The sequence below is a fragment of the Phacochoerus africanus genome, chromosome 9 (genome assembly GCF_016906955.1).
Source record: "Phacochoerus africanus isolate WHEZ1 chromosome 9, ROS_Pafr_v1, whole genome shotgun sequence".
Taxonomy (NCBI): Eukaryota; Metazoa; Chordata; class Mammalia; order Artiodactyla; family Suidae; genus Phacochoerus; species Phacochoerus africanus.
The window spans coordinates 22574158-22589325 of record NC_062552.1 but is presented as its reverse complement, the minus strand read 5'-3'; the positions used below and the strand labels follow the sequence as shown (position 1 = coordinate 22589325).

Genomic DNA, 15168 nt, shown 5'->3' with positions numbered 1-15168 from the left:
CCCAAAAATAGGCAAAAAATATGAAGAAATATTTCACAGAAAATTAAAAAAACAGTGATGACCAAACAGAAAAACTGTTCGATCTCAGTGATTAAGGAATTTAGACCACATACTGTGGGATAACCACCAGGATGACAAAGATAAGAAAGTTGACATTCCAAGTTTTGGCTTTATTCTCTTTAAGTCTGGAACTTTATTCAAAGTCTACACGTACGGAACTAACTTGTCTATTTCATGAACCCCACTACGCTTTGAATTTCCTGAGGGCGGGTACCTCCGTGTTCCTCCCCTCAGTAGCCCCTCTGGGTAGGAGGGAAGGCTCTGAGTATGGGGAAGGCTTCCGGGCAGAAACAACTTCTGAAGTACCGCCTAGAGAATGAGAAAGTGACACAAAGATCTCTGCTCAGAGCAGAAAGTCCCCACCCCAGGCCACTGAGGTATAGGGTGCAGCTGAACTTGAAAGCGCCCAGAGCGGCCAGGGCATCTGGCGCTAGTGGGATGTGTCCAGCAGTTGGGAGACGAGGCGCTAGCGCTTTACACCAAGACTCTTCTCAGATCTGAATAACTAGGGTTCCAAACACACTATGTTCCAACCTGCAAGGAGGCTGGAGAAAGAACCGTGACTACTTTGAACATAAATTATTCCTTCGAAGGCACGGGCAAGACCTGTATTGAATTACAAAGGTCTTGCCAGGAGTCTGACATCCATTCCTTTGTGATAAGGACTGTGTGCATAAAACCACTGTTTGTATTACTCAGTGCTGCATCCATAGGGCCTAGAATTGTGCCTGGAATATGCGCGCTGCTCGAATAAATTGAGTTTATTTTCGGTCGAGCATTGTTCTAGGGCAATTACCTGTGGCCTCTGGGCAAACAGGAGTGAAAAGAGAAGATAGGGAATGATTTTGTAAGCTCTTCACGTTGGGCCTGAAAAAGCCCAATATAAGAAATTGGGGGGAGAAAAACGGGTGTTTTGGCAGCGGTGGGATTCGAACCCACGCCCCCGAAGAGACTGGAGCCTTAATCCAGCGCCTTAGACCGCTCGGCCACGCTACCACTTCCGGAACAACATGCATTTGCAATCTTCCTTAAGAGCGAAAATCTCCCTTCTGACTCATGTGTTTCCTACCTAGAATTCGCCCCCCCTCCTTTTTTTTCCGTGTTTCTCATTAATACAACCAGAGAACTTCCGTCTGGTGTTCACCCACCACCCAGCCTGACCCCTGACACCCTACTTCCCCACAGCTCTGAGTAGAGAAGAAGGAAACCAGCGGATCCGAGGGGCGCGGGGGCCGGGTGGATTTCAAGGCCAACGAGGACGGTGACTGCCGCAGGAGCCGCGGCACAGCGGAGTGAGCCCAGGGAGAGGTTTTGGCTGAAGGGATGCTAAGAAAGAAAAGCAACGGGACAAAGGAGCAGACATTACATTCCTCAGCGGAACTGCAGTCTCTGCAGAAATGGCCCCAAGACCAAAGGCTTTGGGCGGATCATTTTGAAACGCCAAGATGCGAAACACTAAAAAATATAATTTCTATCACAATATAATGCAATGCATTGATTAAAAGTTGCTGTCTGCATTCCTGTTCTTAGTGCAGGCGGTAGCGCGTGGGTGTCCCTGACGCCAAAGTTTTGCCTTAGACAAGCCAAACGAGAACACTTTGTAACGATTATGTCAGAAATAAGGTCTCAATAAAGAAAGTTAGCTAAAGGTGGAGTTTGTTGTGCCATTCATCTCCAAGAAATTCAATGCTGATAATGTTTGTATCCGCTATTACAATGAAAACGAGGCTTTCTTACAAATTTCTATACCTCGGTTGCTCACAAGGAATTTATTTGCATAGTGCCTGGGTGTTCATTTCCTCTGCTTACTATAACAAATTTCCACAAACTGTGTGACTAAAAACAACAGAAATTTATTCTTACAATTCTAGAAGCCAGATGTCCGATCTGTATCACCTCTCAAGTCAAAGTAGCCTCAGGGCCAAGATCCCTCTGGAGACTCTAGGGGAAAATCCAGTTCCTTGATTCTCAGCTTCAGGTGGCTGCTGGCATTCCTTGGCTTGTGGCCACATTTCTCCAGTCTTCAAGGTCAGCATCTAGGAAAGTCTTCTGCTTTGTCCTCAATGGCCTTATTCTTAAAAAGTAAAAAACAAACAAAATGACTCAGTAGTATCTTATCATTCTTAGTTGCAATACTTCAGCGATTATCAGATGTTATTTCCTAAGGAAATTACATTAGAAAAATCAATTCACAAACAGGAGTCTCAAGAGAGCAGAATCAAACTAGTCACCCCCTGCCCTTGCGAAAGCCTCACTTTTCCCAGTTCTTCCATATATCCCAGGTAGCTAGCAGCTTCTTTTCTCACCTGTTTGTCTCAGCTCTCTCCCTGGTTCTCTCTCTCAGTCCTTCACTACAGCAGCAGTGTCCTCTCCACTACAAGGACTAAGTACTCCCACCAGGTCTGGATCTCTGAGAGCAAGATGGCCAGAGCTTGTTGGAGACTGACCACTGTGACAGCTTTAACCCTCAGGGACACAGAGCAATGGTACCCTTCTGCTAGGTGCTAACTGGGTCAATGCTTCGTCAGCATGATCTTGATCCATCAAAGGCATCAATTCAGAGACAAAGTTTTTTCTTTCTAGGGCTCACATTCCTACATGGTAAACTAAGAGAGGGAAAACAGAAAAATGAAGAAATAAATTGAGATAAATGGACTATATCAAGTAGTAGGCCTCAGGAGTTCATTCATTCTTTCAGGTATTGACCAAGTGCCTAGCAGGTACATGGGCCCTAAACGGTGCACGGGGTGTTCAGCAGAAACACTTGACAATTGCCTTCCTCACCCTCAGAACCACCAGGGAAAGCAAACGTTCATCAAATAATTGAACTCAGAGTTGTGAATGAAGAAGAGCTGGGTTCACACTGAGTTGGGGGAGCTAACAGCAGAAATCTGGAAAGGCCCGCTTAGAGGAATTTACAAAGGAATGGGACGGAGAGGCGGGTTGGAGTGAGAGGAGACTGGTGAGAAGGCTAAAAAGAGAAAGTTTGAGTGGAGGGGGGCCCGGTGTCGGGACTGAACCAGCAACCCGTTTCCCCTGACAGTCCCCCTCCCGGAAGGAAGACCGAGATTCCTTAAGGAGCCAGGGCTGAGAAGTGGAAGAAAGGAGAAAGAGACGAAGTAGAACCAAAAGGGACGGAGGGCTTCTCCCCACGGGCCAGTCCAGGTGATGGGGGAGGTCCCTGGACGCTGCCGCTACTGACCGTTTCTGTATCTATGATCCTAACATCCGAGAAATAGTATGAGCCCAAGCATATCCCTCAGGAGCCAGTCCCTGCCAGGACTAAGGGCCTACGCCGCACAGAACAAGGAATTTAAAGGGTACACAAATACACCCCTCTTTCCGTCCCTGAAGAGGCACTTACTAGTACCCTCTAACCAACTATCCCCTCCGGGTGCTTGTTCTCTCTCGGAAAGACGCGAACTGACTTTCTAGCTGATTCCGTTTCAGTCTAGAGGGCCCCACAACTTCAGTCCAACTGCTGGAAAGGCTGGGCGTCAGAGGGATTTGGAACCAGCCTCACAGGTTCCTGAAAGTCGAACAGAGAACTCTCATGATCCTCCCTTTAGGGACCAACTGGTCGTAAAGCATCAAAAATTAGTTCCCCAGAGCCGACAAACTTGAGAAAATCTCTGGGAAGCAACTGTGTACCTTTAGGAGGTGGGTTTGTCAGCAGTTGCCGTCGAAATACACACGGAATTGGAGTTCTAGCTTTACTGTGTAAGGCCGGAAAATTTAACATTGAAAACGTATACCATCCCATCAGTAGCAGATTTTCCAAGATTCGAGTTCGGAATTCAAAGTCCTCAACGACCCAGGAGCTTTCATGTTCCATACTTTGCTTCTCTTGATCCCTTGTTCCGGAATCTATCTCGTTCACTCGCAGAAACCTTGCTCACTCCTCAAAGCCCACTTAGGTCAGTTCTCCACTCCGCCTCCGAATCAAACACACACACACACACACACACACACACACACTCACAGAGACACACCCCACTGTGCTTTTCCACACCTTATTTTAGTACTTTTTTTTTTTTTTTTGAGCAGATTACTCTTTCTGCCCGATGGAAAACTTGCTTACAATATGTTTCCTCTATGCATCCTAAGTACTACAAGTGTAACAAAAATAATAACAATAATAATAATAACAATAATAAGTGTAACAAAAATAATAACAATAAAACCGTATGATTACTTTACTCCTCATAGCAACTATGTGGAATTTTTATTCCCCCTTTATAGATGAGAAAATTAGGGCTTAGGGCTGTTAGGAGGTAAGACTTTTATGTCTTGCTCATTTTTTGTCTTCCACAGGGACTAGTGTAGTGCAAACCTACCTTTAATATTCACAGGTTGATGTATTGACCCCCAGCTGTTGTCCAACTTTTTTTTTTTAACAGCCATTCATGTTTTCCCCCTTCCTCTTGTCCTTATGTGCATTTTGGTTTTGTCATGGTTTTGTCTTTTTTTCTCTGAGTTGGGTAGCAACTCATGAATGAAAAGAATTTACGGTGCTAAAATACAAATTAGGGAATTTTTTCTCCATTGAGAATGGGTAGTAGTTCATAATAGAAGAAGAAAAAAGAAGTCATATAGCTTTCAAAGAAAAGTCCTTTATCTGATTAGCTTTGTGTGGAAAGTTTAAATTAAAAAAAGAAAAAAAAATTGAACACATTCAGGGATCCTACCTAGACTCCTCCCTAAAACAGATATAAAGAGATGTGAAACAAAGGATTGTCATTGCATATAAAGGAGACAAATTATAGCATCATCAAAAGGATGATGATCAGGAAGTGATTGCCATCAGGCCTAGAGGGTTGATTTTCTGTGACTCATCAAGCAGAAAAGACACAGAACAGTTTCCATATTTATAGAAATGTAGCAAACTATACAGTTATGTGTTATGTCAAAACAAAATTTCTTAGACAAATTGATCTTACATAGGTGTCAAAGTGTATTAACTCAAGGTGAGTATTGGCAAGACTAGAAAGGAGTGTCCCAGCTCCAAGAGATGTTGGGATTTGTTAATTTATATACGGGGCTTGGGGGAGATCAGGGAATGTGAAATTAATTAGAAAAAAAGTAGTACTATTTCATTTAACATGATCATAAAAACATGTCTGCACCTGTTGGTAGAGTAAGACCAGGGACATCTCGATCTTTGTTTGGAAGCTTGTGGATAGTTTTATGTGCATCGAATTTGTATAAGAAATGAAAAGGAAATAATAAGCAATACATCTGTGGCTGTCGTTTAGACAAACCAAGTAACAAAGAGTGGTGCCCCAGTACTGTCAGACGGGATCCAATTAGCACGAAAGCATCAAAACTTGTCAAAAGTCAGGAGAATAACAGAACCTGCTTTTTCTCAAGTAGCTATCAGTAAATTTCTCAGGTGAGCATTCAGAGATGTCGAATACATCGCTGGCCTGTTTCTTCGTTTTTAAACAGCAGTTTCCCTGTAATGATGTGGCCTTCCGTATTTCCTTTCTTGAGAAACCCCAGACAAATTGTACATTCATAGCGGAAGACAGGTGGAGGCGCTGCGGAGCTCAGTCAGTCCGGAGACCGCCTTGATCCCAGATTCAGTTGCTGTCATCAGTATTTCTTGAGCGATCCCCCTTCCCTCAGCTGGAGCACTGAAACTGGAAAATCCGTCGGAGAGAGTGAATTTCAAAATTCCAGCCGCTCTCCGGGAAGCAGAAACTCGCTTACAACCAGCTAAGACGAACCTCTGGGAAACATCTTTCCAATATCTTCCCCCTCATCTTCATTCGTTACTTGCCTGTAACGTGTTATGCAAATCTCAACCAACTCCTAAGGCTAATCAGTTGCCTCCAAAATTTTCCTCTCACTGGATCATCCAATGGAAGGAATTAAAATTCTGAAGCATTCAGGAGAGTGGTTAGATTTCGGTCACTGCCAGGTAACGTGATCATTGACAAAATTTTATAAATCATTAAAATTTACGTTTTTAGTCATTTTGCGCATGGAATATCAAAAGTGTTTCTAGACAGAGGTTCTAGGCAGAAAACGCCTCATGAAAATTAAAAATTAATTTGTATGCGATTTCATGTTTGGGCTCTAAAAACAGTGAGAAAGAAAAATGGTTGTTCCCTGACCGGGAATCGAACCCGGGCCGCGGCGGTGAGAGCGCCGAATCCTAACCACTAGACCACCAGGGAAGGTAGTTGAAAGCTTTCCGAAAAAACTTGTGAGACTAATGTACCATACATGCAGATGCACAACTCCGTTCTGAATATTCAATGACGTAATGCAAGATCACATTCGTTTCTACATAGACATCCTGTTGCACACCAACCCATAAAGTCTGACGAAGAGACGTAGTAACGCCAAAGGAGTAATCGAGGACACATAGCTGCAAAGAATCTTTCCCTGCTTCAAATGTGTGGATTTATTCAGGAATAAATTGTAGATTTAACTAAATCCTTACGTCAGTTCTCATGACATTCATTTGTAATTGTCTTCTTATATTTTTCCTCATAAATTGGTGAGCCATTCGAAGATGAAAACCGTTTTTAGATTTATTATTGGTTTCTTCAAAGTGCTTATAGTATTTATCAAACAACGTTTGAAGCGTGAAAAGACAAATATTGAAACCATTACCTATTATTTTCGAGTTTTGAGGGCGGAGCCGAAATAGCTCAGTTGGGAGAGCGTTAGACTGAAGATCTAAAGGTCCCTGGTTCGATCCCGGGTTTCGGCAGAAGCTGTCGCTGCTTTTCCTTTTTTTTTTTCTCTTATCCTTTGACGAGACTTTAAGGTATTAAACATGAAAACACGCGCAACCGAAATGATGGACCGAAAAAATGGGCAACTTTTTTCTCAGATTCATAAAGGAAGACACAAGAGGATTATTCAATAAAACGATTCTTCCAGTCGGAGAAGCCTAAGTATGAGCTTCTACATCACTTTAAACGAAAGAGATAGATTCAAAGGTGAAGAAAAACCACTTTTCCTTCTTCTTTGTAATATTTAGAACGTATCTTCTTTCTTGGTTCTGGCTCTGATTGGATGCTGCTCAGTTGGAATCGATTTTTTGCGCAAATAAAACCTTAAAAAGTTTTATATGCCTCCGTTTATCTTTTAACAGTAGTACGTATACCCATCCCCCCCCCTCCTCCCCTCCTCCCCGCCCCCCTGCCCAGTGAAGTCAGGTGGTCCGCTGGGGGCAAAAAAATGCTAGAGAAAAACAATTTTTTAGAGACTCCTTAGGGAAATTAATATTAACAAAAGAGACCGGGTCTCGTCGGATGTCCGGGCGGAACTACAGACACTGCTCGCAGGCGCGGTCCCACCGCCGCCCAGCACGGGGAGTTTGACCTGCTCCGTGTCCGGCCTGGGCCGGGTCCCCCCCTCCTTAGACAACCTGGTCCCCCCGGGCTCCCCCGGGAGCCCCATGTTGATGCCAGGCCCAGTGCGGACGCCCGCTCCACGCAGAGCTGCAGTCCCGAACCCCCGGGAATCCACGATCCACCGGCCTCAGCCTCCCGAGAAACTGGGATTACAGGCGCGCGCCACCGTGCCCGGCGCGAGGAGCTGCGGCGCCGCGGGCCAGGAGGCTGCTGCCGCCGGTTCTACGTTGCTACGCGGCACCACCGGAGCGGAGACTTCCCTCTGCCCCGCCCGCCACCAGCTACATTGCTAGAAGAGGCTGATGGAACAGAGATGATGAGGCGCAGAAAGCTCTGGCAGAGTTATGAATAAGATTCCCTTATCATGTTGTCCTTAGAATCTTTGCCAGAGGGTCGTAAACTTATCAAAGGTCAAGGACTGCGTTGAGCGTTGAGAGTTCTTCGCAAACTTCAATGAACATACAAAACCCAGCCGGGGATCTCGCTAAAATGCAGCTTCTGACTCGATTTCTTGAAATTCTCCATCTGAATCTGAACCTCTCAGAACCCAGCCAGTACACTCGGAGAAGTCCAAATCACATGGAAAGATCACACCCAGGCCCTCTGGGCAACAGCCTCAGTGGAGCTCCTAGCAGATCACCGACACCAACTGCCAACACCAGCCACGCGAGTGAGCCGTCTTGGACATCTCAGTCTAGTCAGGCCCTAGGGGGCTGGAGTTCGTGTTGATACCAAGTGGAGTGAAATTGCCCAGATGAGACCTGTCAACCCACAGAATCAAGAGAGATAATAAAATGGTTTTCTGTGGCTATCATAGCAAACTTACTGGCTTTAAATGACACAAATTTATTCTCTTAGACCTTTGTAGTCAGAAGTGATGGGTACGGTCTCATTACGCTGAAGGCAAGGTATTGGCAGCCTGAGTTCCTTTCTGGAGGCTCTAGGGTAGAATCTGTTTCCTCCTTTTCATTGCTTACAGAGTTTGTTTCTTTGCAGTTAAAGGACAGAGCTGTCTCTTTTCTGCTGGCTATAAGTTAATGGCCACTCCCTGCTTCTAAAGCCTGCTACATTCCTTGGCTCCCCAAAGCCATCGGTGGTGGGTGGAGTCCTCACACGCATCTCTACCTACTCTTCCACGTCCCCTGCCACATTTAAGGGCTTGTGATTAGGATCATATCCCCATCTCATGGTCCTTAATCTTAATCACAACTGTAACTCCCTTTTGCCATGTAAGGTGACAGTCATCGGTTCCAGGGATTAGAGAATACCTTTAGAATGGCCATTATTCTGTATACCACAACCCATCATGTTTTGGGATTCCTTGTTACATATTAGCAGACAATGAGAACACTTTGTGAGCTGTCTCTTCCGTGTTACCAACATTGAACTTTACCTCAAAGGCTTTGGGAAGACAAAGAAATGCCCTTCTGAACATAAAGGTCAGTGTGACTGGTATTTTCACAAGCTTGTCCTGTCTGTACTGTAGAAGTGGGACAACAGCTAGCACACAGAGTGCCTTCATGAAATTTGTATAGTAATGACTCACTTTGGTGGATCAATTACAAAAAAGGCAACCCTCGGGGCTGATAAAGTATACAAGAAAGAAAGAAAGAAAGAAAGAAAGAAAGAAAGAAAGAAAGAAAGAAAGAAAGAAAGAAAGAAAGAAAGAAAGAAAGAAGAAGAAAGAAAGAAAGAAAGAAGAAAGAGAGAGAGAGAGAGAGAGGGAGGGAGGGAGGGAGGGAGGGAGGAAGGAAGGAAGGAAGGAAGGAAGGAAGGAAGGAAGGAAGGAAAAAAAGAGAAGAAAGAAAATGCCACCTCTATCCAAGGACTCATGGTAGCTTGGCTCTCAAAGCTCAGGTCAGATCTCAGCCCCTATTCCTCCTCTCTCTAAGTGTCTTTTATAGGGCACTGGTGAATGACAGCCCTCTATAGACAAACAATGGGAGACAGCAAGTTTAGACACTGGATTGGAGGGTGTTCCAATAGCCAGGGAAAAACATGGAAGGAAGAGGAGGAGAAAAGGAAAAGTGAAGCAGTGGCAGTGATCTGTGTGCAATAAAGGAGACAGATTCAGGAAGTACTGAGGGTGTAAAATTCACAGGACTTGGAAGCTGGTAGAATGTGAGAAGTAAAACAAAGGAGGGGATTAAAAAGGATGCAAATGTGATGCCTTTTGCCTGTGATCAGAGGTCTTCTCCAAAATGCTGCTTTTCTTACAGAGAAACGGGACTTGAACATTAGAGAGGAAACAATGAGAGTGGCAGGCCTTGAGGCTGGTGCCTTAACACAGTTGTTCATGCAGATGAAGAAATGCTATTGTGTGCTAAAATATTTTTAAGTTCTCAAGGTTCGCAAGAGTGGATTTGGAGCTAAATAAAAGGAAGGCCACAGAACCAATGCAGATGATTTAATGAGAATCTCCTCAGACTTGAAGAGAATTGCCTCAGAATTTAGAGATCTCAGAAACTGAAGAGATAGAGGCAGGAGGATGAGGAGAAAAAGGAGGAGAAAAGGTCTCTTTTTACTTTTTTCTTTCTACAGCTTGGATTTCATGATTTATTGCCAGCATTGCTTGGCATTTTAGCTTGCCAAACCTTCATCTCCTTTGCCCCACTCCCAGCCCTTGGTCAAATCAAACACACCGCCACTTTCTCCAAACCTGAATCTGAATAGTGGAATGGGTAGAGCATACCTTGAACTGTGCCCCTCCACATACCCCACTCTAAACCAAGCTTTTATCCCCTCCAGCTCCACTGAAACTTCCTTGTCAAGTCCCAGCAACCTCCATCTTGCAAAATCCAGTAGTCAATTATGTCTTAGTTTGCTAGCTTTTCAGTAACACTTGGCCCATAATATTCTCTCCTTTGGAAATACATTCTTCACTTGTTTTTTTTTTGAACATCCTTATCTCTTGGTATTCTTTCTACTTGAACATACTTCCTACTTATTTCTTCCTCTTTCCATTCTCTCTCCAAACTCTCTTTGGAGTTCTCCAGGATCCTGACCTGAGTCTTCATGTATTCACTATGTACATCCTCTCCTTACATGAGCTTGCCTGATCACCTGACTTTAAGTACCATCTATACCCTGATGATTCCCAGACTTAAACTTCCAACCTCATCTCTCCAGTGAGCATATCCTGTTATATGACTGACATCTCCACTGAATGTCTAAGAGGCATCTCAAACTTAACATGTTCAAAGATCTCTTGATTTCCTATCAAACCCCCAAACCTGATTCTTTTCCAGTTCTCCTTATCTCAATAAAAAGCACAGCAGTAATTTAAACTTGTGAAATAAAACTTGAATTCCAAATAAATTACAATTTTAGAAAATAAATTGAGAAAGTCCTATTTAACTTGACTACTTGGCTGCCCCTTTCTGGTATTATTATTATTATTACTATTATTATTATTATTTGAAGCAGTCATATCATCTCCCATGAATCATTTTTTTCAGACTATGAGTTTTTGTCACAATCTATATAACATAACGTCATACACTATTGGAGAAAGCGCATATAAATTTCTGTTTTACTGTACTTTTCTCCATTCCCATCCTCAAAGTATTTCCAAATGAGAGAAGGACATTCTTCTTATCCCACACTTTGAAAGTAATGGTTTTACAGCAGGCCCATGTTTTAACATATTTTCTATGGCTAGCAATGACAGCTGCCTTGAAGGCATATGCCTAAATAGACCATCTCCTTCCATTTCTATGAAATTAAAAATCGCATTAAGTGCTTCTGCACATTTTGAGGAAACTAAAAAACTGACCATAAACCTCAAAAAACGACAAAAGCCTCAACATCATGAGGAAGTAAACCACAATCTTCTAAAGTAGTGTTATGCGTACAGGAGTAGAGGAGTCCAGGAGCTTGGGACATTTAGCAGGTAGGACCTTTTCATTTTCTTTGGTAAGGCTAAATGGAATTTGCCAAAATGTACATTTGCACTGTTGCCAAATATGCAGATAGATGAGCTTGGACTCGTTTTTACTTTAACAAGGTATCAACACCAGTTTTTTCTATGTAGCTGGTGGTTACATTAAATCTACATATAAATCAAAAGACACCATGTTTCAAATTAAAGTACTAGGAGCAAGGGAAAACATTTTTTGGTTGCCTAAATTTGACACATTACTTGAAATTGTTATATTGTAGAGGGAAATGTCGTGGAACAGAATCAGCTCCACACTGTAAGAGGCCAATACATGCTACTGAAATTTCCCTTTCTCTTTGCCCTCGGGTTGCCACCTCTGAATCAAGAAATAGAGCAATCAATAAATGAGTGGGTTTTTTTCTAAGTATAATACCCAGTGCTATTTTCGACTGAGCAATTGGTTTCGTTTGGAGATGATCTCTGCTTCAAAAGTTCTGACCGGTCTTAACCCAGACTTGAGAGATCAGTCTCTCCGCGGACTTTCACACCTCCTTCTCCGCCAGGCTCCAATCCAAATCCTTTCCTACGTATGGCTCAGTACTCTGTTCTGGTTACTTACCTCCTTAATCCTATTACATGTGTTTTTCTATCTGCCATTTAGACTTTTTCAGTGATGTGTGGGTCAAGTTGGCATTCACATAGTAATCGTTCGTTCTCATTTTCACTATCTAGATTCAGAAAATATGGTCATAATATTTGCAATCTTAAAAATTAAGCCAACACTCTTTCGATAAAAAGCACAATAATTAATCTACAGGCAGAGCCAAACTACGTTCACGACTACAAAACACTTATTTCGCATACTTAAGTCACAACACTCAGAGGGATGCAACCTCAGACGGCCCGTTTTTTCGAACCGAAAATTAGGGTTGCCATCGTTAGCGGCCTGGGGGAAAACAGCCGCTGCAACTACGGAAGTGGAATAACATGTGCGGCATCCAGTTGACAATCAAATCAATGTTCATTTCAGCCCTCCCGGGGAGGGGGGTCAGGGAGGTTAACTGTCATAAGATTTTTTGTACTTGCCCCAACTGTCCGCACCCATCTCTGAACCCCGAAAACCCTGACTTTTCTCATGTGGGACTTTCCCAAGATATTCCCCGGGCAAACCGAGACGGTAGGTAAAGCAAGCTTTTCACCCCTTCCCAGTTCCTGTAACTACGGCTCTCATATAGCAGCAGATTCCAACGAGTTTGCCTCCAGGACACCTTATTCTTTAAATCATCAAGTCTCATAGGTCTAGGAACCCCTTTGGACTTCCTGGGACGGCGCAATGGTGGGGAAGATTGTAGTCTGTTGAAAAGCTGAGGTTGAAAAGGGGGGTTATTTTCTTAAAATGAGGACAGACGGCTTTATGGAAAAATTACCTTCAATGGGGCAAAAGAGATTTAAAAAAAAAAAAAAAAGCGACAGCTGGAGACCGAGCCGCCGAGTCAAAGGAAGTGTTTTGCCGTTTAAGATAATAAACACTTGAATGTGTTTAAAATATTGATGGGAAGAATCAGGTAGGGAAGGAGAGAGGGATAGGGAGAGAGGAAGCGGGCCTTTTTCCTCTTCCCTAGAGAAAACGTGAACCGACGCCGGCGTAGGTTAAGCGCAGGTTTCTGGGCAGGAAGTTAAGGAAATTTTCCTTCTCTTGAGAGAGGTGGGAGTCATCAGTTCATAACGAAGGGAGTGACGGCAGTGGGATCAACAGTGACTTTCCTCATCTGATTCAGATTATAGGAACTGTTCTACTTTTAAGGCGTTACAAGAGAGCATTTCATTTTCAAATTTTAAAGTGAAAGGAATCTAAACAGGACTGAAATTTAAGTAAAGTAAAATCCAGTGTTAAAAATACTTGGTGAGAGTTAGTTACCATCTGCCTCCTTAGCGCAGTAGGCAGCGCGTCAGTCTCATAATCTGAAGGTCCTGAGTTCGAACCTCAGAGGGGGCAGTTAAGTTTTGCCCTTAGGGGCAAATTGTCATCTAAACTGCTGGCCACGGGCGAATTGTCAAAAGAGATAAGCCTGAGCTTTCTTCCTCCTGGCTATTAGATGAAGAACTATGCAGATAGGTACTTCTCTATGTATGATGACCTCTTATCTTTTTCTCTTTCCGATGGACAACCTCTTGTCCAAGTTCCTCTAATACCTATTCCTTCTTGGAACAGTATCCTATTGGTGCAATCTAATATATTGGGTGAAAAAATGAATGGACAGATATAAGAAAACCTGATATTCAATTTTCTCAGCAAGTCTTATTGTTTCCTCTTCATATACATATGCAATCTCCTTGTCTTGGCCCCTCTACCTAATCGGGTCCTAACTGGTTTCCCATTTGTATTCACTTAAGAGCATTCCACTGAAATATATAGCCATCCAGAACTTCACAATGGGGTCTTATTTGGAAATAGAGTCTTGGCAGATGTAATTAGTTACATTAAGATGAGATCATATTGAATAGGGGAGGGCCTTAAATCCAGTGGCTTGTGTCCTTGTAAGAAGGTCCTTATCCACTCTTGTATTCCTGTGGCCTAGCACAGTATCTGACAAAAAATAAACACTTGTCAAGTAAGCAAATGAATTAAATAGCATAGTAAATATAAACTGTTTATGTTTTTGTTTTGCTATATTCCCTATCACTGTGGTACTCCAGGCAATCAATATCTCAAATTTGGATTTTCAAAATAATACCCTCAGAACACACAGTTTCTGAAGTTCATTCTCCAGGCCATGCTACTCCTGCCCAGTCTGCTAGAAAAAGAGAGGGCAGAACTTAGGTTGCTCCTGCTAAATATCTGGACCTCGGCAGTATGTACTTCAGGATAGTTCTCTCAACAGTTCATTCTGGTGCAAATTGAAGAAGTTATATAATAAGGAATGTTTTCTGTACCCTCAGCCTCTGATTCCAGGAACCTGAATCTACATTTTAAGAAATGCCTGCGGTTAAGGACTGAGGAGAGGCCAAAAAGCTGGATGGTCTGGCTGTTTAGGCAGTTCCTTAGAGAACACTTGATTCTTGTTGGAGCCATCACTAGTCTGAATTGGTTCCTCTCCTTTGTGGAATCAGAAACTATTTTTTATTAAAGAATCGTTGACTTACAATGGTGTGCCAGTTTCTGCTGTAGGAAACTATTTTTTAATTCCCCCAGATTTTGTTCAGGCTTGCAGAGCTAACTCTATAACCAAACATTAGACACTTTCAGTCAGAGTGTGCAGGTATTATAGCCATATTAATGGTAGATCAGCATATTCCTAGGTAATATAAGCTCCAGGTGGAAAGCAAACAACATTAGAAGATTGCTCTGTGCATCTGTAATCAGAGTAATGGAAATAATAAAGTATTAGTGAATATGCATTCAAGCAATGATGATCTGGTACATTCAACACCGAAAGGCCAAGCCAAGTTGCGTGTTGGCCACCCTTTGGAAGAGACGAAAACAGCGTTCGCATCGAATCGCAGTGTATTTTTCTTTGGGCAGATTTTTTTACCTCTACTTGATTTTTTTTCAGACACGTTTCAGTGTACAGATCTTTCTCCGTACAACATGTGGAATGATGCTTGCCCGACAAAGAGGGAGGGAGAACCAGAAGGTAAAAGCCGAGGGCTGCGCCCGAACAGGGACTTGAACCCTGGACCCTCAGATTAAAAGTCTGATGCTCTACCGACTGAGCTATCCGGGCCCCTGAAAACTACACTTTCTTGTATATCCTAATATGAAGAAAAGTATATGGACAACACTCCAACGTCTCAAAAGATTCTGTTCATGTTCTTTTTTGAAATTCCTGACTCCATCCTTGCCCTTTTGAATAT

The 15168-nt window shown here is 43.1% G+C and overlaps 5 non-coding genes across 5 annotated transcripts; 2 read left to right on the top strand and 3 right to left on the bottom strand.

Moving 5' to 3' along the window:
* Positions 1–974: 974 nt before the first annotated feature.
* Positions 975–1056, bottom strand: TRNAL-AAG (transfer RNA leucine (anticodon AAG)). Its single transcript has one exon. It is a non-coding gene; the product is annotated as a tRNA-Leu (tRNA).
* Positions 1057–6170: 5114 nt separating this feature from the next.
* Positions 6171–6242, bottom strand: TRNAE-CUC (transfer RNA glutamic acid (anticodon CUC)). Its single transcript has one exon. It is a non-coding gene; the product is annotated as a tRNA-Glu (tRNA).
* A 469-nt stretch (positions 6243–6711) lies between these two features.
* Positions 6712–6784, top strand: TRNAF-GAA (transfer RNA phenylalanine (anticodon GAA)). Its single transcript has one exon. It is a non-coding gene; the product is annotated as a tRNA-Phe (tRNA).
* Positions 6785–13236: 6452 nt separating this feature from the next.
* On the top strand, positions 13237–13309 carry TRNAM-CAU (transfer RNA methionine (anticodon CAU)). The gene has a single exon. It is a non-coding gene; the product is annotated as a tRNA-Met (tRNA).
* Positions 13310–14965: 1656 nt separating this feature from the next.
* Positions 14966–15038, bottom strand: TRNAK-UUU (transfer RNA lysine (anticodon UUU)). Its single transcript has one exon. It is a non-coding gene; the product is annotated as a tRNA-Lys (tRNA).
* Positions 15039–15168: the final 130 nt, after the last annotated feature.